We start from the raw sequence: 6,000 nt of genomic DNA on the forward strand, positions 1-6,000 counted from the left end.
AAAGCAAGGTGCTGACAGTGCTGGTTTATTTTGGAGCTTCTGAAAGCAGAATCCATTCCCTTGGGTTTTTTATTTTGTTTTATTTTTTCAGATTCTACTTAGATGCTGCCCGTATTCCTTAGCTCCACAACCCCTTTTCCACAAAACTCCAGCCTCTTGTATCCATCATCATATCTTCTATTATCTCTAATTCTACTGCCTCCTTCTTTTTTATTTTTTATTTTTACTTTTGGCTGCACCATGCAGCATGCAGGATCTTAGCTCCCCAACCAGAGACTGAATCCATGCCCCTGCAGTGGAAGCACAGTCTTAACACTGGACCACCAGGGAAGTCCCCTACTGCCTCCTTCTTACAAAGTCTCTTTTGATTACATTTGGTCCATCCAGATAACTCATGATAACCTACTCACCTCAAAATCCTCAATGCATTCATATCTGAAAATTCCCTTATGCCATAAGATAACATATTTACAGGTTCCAGGGAAAGAACATGATTATCTTTGGGGTATCATTTTTCAACCTACCGCAGATGCACTGGCCACTCCTATGTCAATTCATTCTGGTAGAACCTTCTAAGTAGTCATGAAATCCATCTCAAGCCACCCAGCTAGGAGAAGAAAGGAAGACAAAGTTCTCTGGCAGCTGCTGCTGCTGCTGCTACTGCTGTCGCTTCAGTCGTGTCCGACTCTGTGCAACCCCATAGATGGCAGCCCACCAGGCTCTGCCCTCTCTGGGATTTTCCAGGCAAGAACACTGGAGTGGGTTGCCATTTCCTTCTCCAATGCATGAAAGTGAAAAGTGAAAGCGAAATCACTCAGTCATGTCCGACTCTTAGCGACCCCATGGACTGCAGCTTACCAGGTTCCTCTGTCTATTGGATTTTCCAGGCAAGAGTACTGGAGTGGGGTGCCATTGCCTTCTCTGGAGGCATCCATCCCTTATTGATCAAGGTTGTGCCCTGGGTGAAAACTCCCCCATAAGTCCAGAAGCTACTGCATTAGTGCGAAGTGGGGTCCTACAATGTCCTACAATATTCACCACAGCTTCAGAAAAACCACAGCACAGGAAGCAAGAGGTTCAAGGTAAGATATAGTCAATTTTCACTTCCCAAAATAGACTGAAGCCTGAATGGCTAAAGTAAGAGGTGAAACTAAAGAATGTGAAAAGATTAATAATAGGCATCCAATTCACTTCCTTGCTCTCATGGCAATTTTAGCCAGTTTACTTCCCTTTCTTGGGCATCAGGCCACTCTTTCTTCCTTAGAACCCTTCTCTCAGGGCTTTAGGTAAAAAGGAAGCATCCCATGGCCAAATCTCACGGGGGAGAAAAGCAGTCAAGAGTACAAACTCTTCAAAAGCCTAAAATGAAAGAATCAAAATATATCTCTAGTGACTATCACAAGGAAGTGACACAGAAAGAAACTCCCAAAGATTGCACTAAAGCACAAGAAAGGAAATCAAAGAAGTGTGGTTCCCTCTAGCTAGAGACAATTATTAGAGTTCAAACTCTTCTCAGAGAGAACCAGGGAGAGAGCATTTGTGTCCTGAACTGGCATATTTCTAAAATACTACCAAAGTGACAGAATCAGGAGGTAAACAAGATTTACGCCTTTGGGGTCATCCGTGTTCTCAATGACAATTCCCTTTAATGAACAAACATCCAGATTTCTTGCAAACCTTAGGGCTGACTTCATTCTTCTACCATCAGAAATGGGAGGAAAGTACTGGCTTGTGTATGGAGACTGGAGGTGCAGTGAATAGCAACATGGTCACACTGATAATCAAGAGTGTGAACTAAGACCATACTGTCTTGCTTATCAGATGAGCAAAGATCCGGAGGAGAAAATAAATATCGTTTTGAAGAAAGGATGAAATAATGAATATTCTAAAAATGCAAAGTATAAATTGATAGTTTTTTGAAAGGCAATCTGGCCTTATCTATCAAAATATAATGGGTGCTAGTCATGTGACTCGTAATTCTACTCCAGAAAAAATATCTAACAGAAATACATAAACAGATGAGCAAAAACGTATATTAAGGCGTGCTTATTACAACATTGTTTTGAATAGCAAACCATTTGAGAAGCTATCTTAGAAAAAAAAAAAGAATGAGTTAGTTCTTTATGTACTGATGTGAAGGGGTTCATAATCTATAAAGAGAAATAAGCAATTTGCAAAACACAAAGTGTTACAATCCAGTTTATATATATATATATATATATATATATATATGTATAAAATATTTGCACTTGTGAAAACTTAGGTAGGACTTCACTATAATGTCACATCCTTAATATGTTAAAGGACAAACACTGTTTATATTGTCCCTATCATAGCCAACATCAAGTTCACGGAAAAGAAGCCGTGAGAGCTACTTCCTGTCTTTCAGAAAAACTCTTTTGCTTCTCAGAAGAATGGTAAAATGGGTGATCAAGATGAGAATAATGAATATGAGCTCTGTGTTAATGAGAGTGCTAATATCAATAAGAAAAGAAAATCTACTCTCTTGAACAAAAAATTGTATATAATCAAATGTTAGATGTGCCCAAGGGTGTTTACATTTTGTTGCTATTCTTTTCAGAGTTACTAAAATTCTTAAAGATAAAAAAAATTTTGTTTTAAAATTCCAAACTCTACAGTTTCAACTCCTTTTTCTTTTGAAATAATTTATTAAGTGACTTTTTAAAAAGCCAGACAGACTTCCTAAAGAAGAAAATAACAGCAGAACAAGTTTATATATGTTCATAAAAATCCAAAAAGTCTGAAGACTTCAGGCTAACATGGCAGATGGAATGTGAACATAACTCCCTTGCAAAACCCACTAAAATAAGAGAAGATATCAAATCAAGATTTAAACCCACCCCTGCAGTATCAAGTTTTATATAAGTTACATCTGAGGGTGTATTTATTTTCATTTTACTTTTAGGAAGATTTATTATATCTATTCAATATTTCTTCATATTGATATGTCTTTTTATCATCAACTTTATGGCTGTGATAGTAAATAATATGTTAATTGCTTTTATATACTATTAAATAACTTAGGCACAAAAGGCATGAAAATTAATGTTAAGCATTTATGTACTTTTGAAGTTTAATAAAAATTAATAATGCATTCGGAAAGAAGATTCACAAGGACTAAGAGAACGTAAGAGATAGTAGTGAAAAAGCAGTGTTGGGACATCCCTGGTGGCCCGGGGTTAAGACTGTGTGCTCCCAGAGCGGGGCACAGGTCAGGGAAGTAGATCCCACAGGCTGCAACTGTGAGTGCGAATGCTGCAAACTAAAGATCTTACATACTGCAACTAAGACCCGGCACAGCCAAATACACACATACATTGAAATATTTTAATAAACACATTAATGAGCGGTGTCAAGACATTTTGGAAGATGGAAAAGTATTCAAGTTACCAAAAGCTGAACAAGTGCTCCCAATGAGCACTGGAAAGGGAGGAAGAAGGGAATGAAGCAAGTGACTTCATTTCACAGAAACCCAGAGACTCAGGCACTGGCAGGGGAATAGTTGTCTCAAAAGCTGGGCAGAGAACCACACACAGAAGGAGTGTCTGAAAGCCTGCTACACTCCAGGTCCCCTTCCTCATCTGTCACCTCCAGACAACAGCTGCTGATCAGAGCTCAGAAACACATGGCTGTCTTGTTTCTGCATCCACAAGATACTGAAACGCCTAGATGAGAGGCAGGGGTAAGATAGTTTCTGGAGGGAGAATGGCAGAAACTTGGGACTACCGCCTGCATCTTTGTAATCCTGGGGAAACTGCCACCATTCCAGTAGGAAGGAGGAGAAATCCAGGAAGGAGGAAAAGGCAGAGGAAAAGCTTGAGACCTTGTAAAGGAGAAAAACAAACCCTTCTCCAGGAGAATCAGAATTGAATTCCAAGACTGAGAAAGTAAAACTGTTTAATGGACATGATATGAGAGGATAGGCTGCCCCTTTGTAACTGGTTTTCCCTCAAAGCAGCACGCCACAGTTTTCAGAGCACTTTTTTTAAAATGACCATTGTCTGCCCTGGAAGAAAGGGAAAAAAAAAAAGTTTAAGATGGCTGAAGATATCAAATTTAAATTCCAGACTTGTATCCACTAGAGTCAGCAGAAAACCCTGCCAATATAGACAGTTTATTTGGGAAATACTCAAAGCAGCAAAACTTAGAGAAAGTATGCAGAGATTTCTTGTCCTTGGAATGAGACAGAAAGAAATCCAGGGACATATTGTGGTGACCCACGACTTCAATCAGCATGCACAAGCCCATGACATAGTGGTTAGGAAAGCATTCAGAACTACCCAGTGTGACAGGAGAAATATTGTTTCACATATGTGATTTCTATCCAAATCCACTCAGATCCAGAGAAGGGGATAAAGAAGTGTTCATTAACTCGGATTACAAAGGTCTAAGACCACTCCCAAGAAGGCCCACAACCTGAAAAGTTCAATGAATTTAACTCAACTTATTGGTGACAGTGAACTTTGGGTCACCATCCAGTCCCAACTGTATTAGCTATTTCTTGCTATGACACCTTTACATAAACACACCACAAATCTTAAGTGACTCACCATCTTAAACATTTATTTTGCTCACAAGTCTATGGGCCATTTGGATGACCCTTCTGCAATGGGACAGGCTCAGCTGATGATGGCTGGACTTGCTCATGGATCTGAGTCAGCTGGGGTCTGGCTGTCTATGGCTTCAGTATACAGCTGGGATATCTCCTATCCCATTCATGTAGTTCCTCTGTTCAGCAGGTTAGCCCAGCCTTGTTCTCATAAAGGAGGCTGGGGTCCAAGGGAGGGAGCAATAGCACCCGAGGCTTCTTGGGATCCAGGCTTGGAATAAGCAGATCTTGATATCGGCTGCATTTTATTGGCCAAAGCAAGTCACAACATCAGCCGGATTCAAGAATGGGGAGGTAGAGCACTTCTTTATAGGAGATGCTAAGATTTCACATTGCAAGGAGCATGGATACAGGGAGGGGTCATCAATGAAGGCCATTAGGACAGCTAATCTACCACACTAGCAACTGATGTAAGAGAATTAGTTTTGTGAGTAAATCAAAGGAACTTGGTTAAAGACAATGTGATATCCTGGCACAGCAACAACAAAATCATATTGGTGAGAAAACTACTGAAATCTGAATGAAGTCTGTATTTTAGGAAAGAGTAATAATCTCCTAGTTCTGAAAAATTCATCATGATTGTAAGATGTCAGCAAGAGGAGAAGCCAGGCAAAGGACATATGGGAATTATACCGTCTTTGCAATTTTTCTGTAAAACTAAAATTAATTTAAAATAAGGAAGCTTGTTTGGGAGCTTCCCTGGGTCTCAGGGGTAAAGAATCTGCCAACGCCTGGCAATGCAGGAGACACGAGTTTGATCCCTGAACTGGGAAGATCCCATGGGCCATGAATCTAAATTCATGCAGCACAACCATTGACCCTGTGCTTTAGAGCCTGTGCTCTGCAACATGAGAAGTCAACGCGATGAGAAGCCCACACACCGCAAGAGAGTAGTCCTCGCTTACCGCAGCTAGAGAAAACTAGCCCTCGCCCCGGCCCATGGAGCAACAAAGACCCAGCACAACCAAAAATAAATAAAGAAAATTATTAAAGAATAATAAACGAAGTTCAGTTATAAAAAGGAAGGGAGGGACGTTATAAAAAGAACCTGGAACCTAAACCATGTCAGTGTGCAGCACCCTTACCTGGATGCATCTTTGAGAGTCACGGTGAATGCTCTTAACCCATATTCAGAAACCTCGGTGCTCTGGGAAAATTTGACAGTTGGGGTAGGGGAGCAGGCAATGAAAAGCCAGAGCAGGTGGTTTGGCCAGGGCCACATCTCTGCAGACCTCCCAGGCGACAGCTACACTGAGCCTCAGGCTTCGGCAGGGGAGGTTTCAAGCTCAGCGGGGCCAGTGGTTGTGCCAGGATCCTTTCTCAGTATGATGGATGGGGTGGTGACCCCACTGGCACTGGTGGTTACAGCA

General features: G+C 40.9%; 1 long non-coding RNA gene across 3 annotated transcripts in view; it reads right to left on the bottom strand.

Annotated features, from left to right (window-relative positions):
- Nucleotides 1–6,000, bottom strand: part of LOC113902438 — a 134,642-nt gene extending 128,642 nt beyond the window's left edge. Inside the window, exon 1 of one of the 3 annotated variants that reach the window (XR_003513819.1) lies at nt 5,716–6,000. This is a non-coding gene — a long non-coding RNA (uncharacterized LOC113902438). The remainder of the gene's footprint in view (nt 1–5,715) is intronic. The other 2 variants (XR_003513820.1, XR_003513818.1) reach the window with 2 other exon arrangements.

This window comes from Bos indicus x Bos taurus, chromosome 12, assembly GCF_003369695.1.
Source record: "Bos indicus x Bos taurus breed Angus x Brahman F1 hybrid chromosome 12, Bos_hybrid_MaternalHap_v2.0, whole genome shotgun sequence".
In the NCBI taxonomy this organism is placed as follows: Eukaryota; Metazoa; Chordata; class Mammalia; order Artiodactyla; family Bovidae; genus Bos; species Bos indicus x Bos taurus.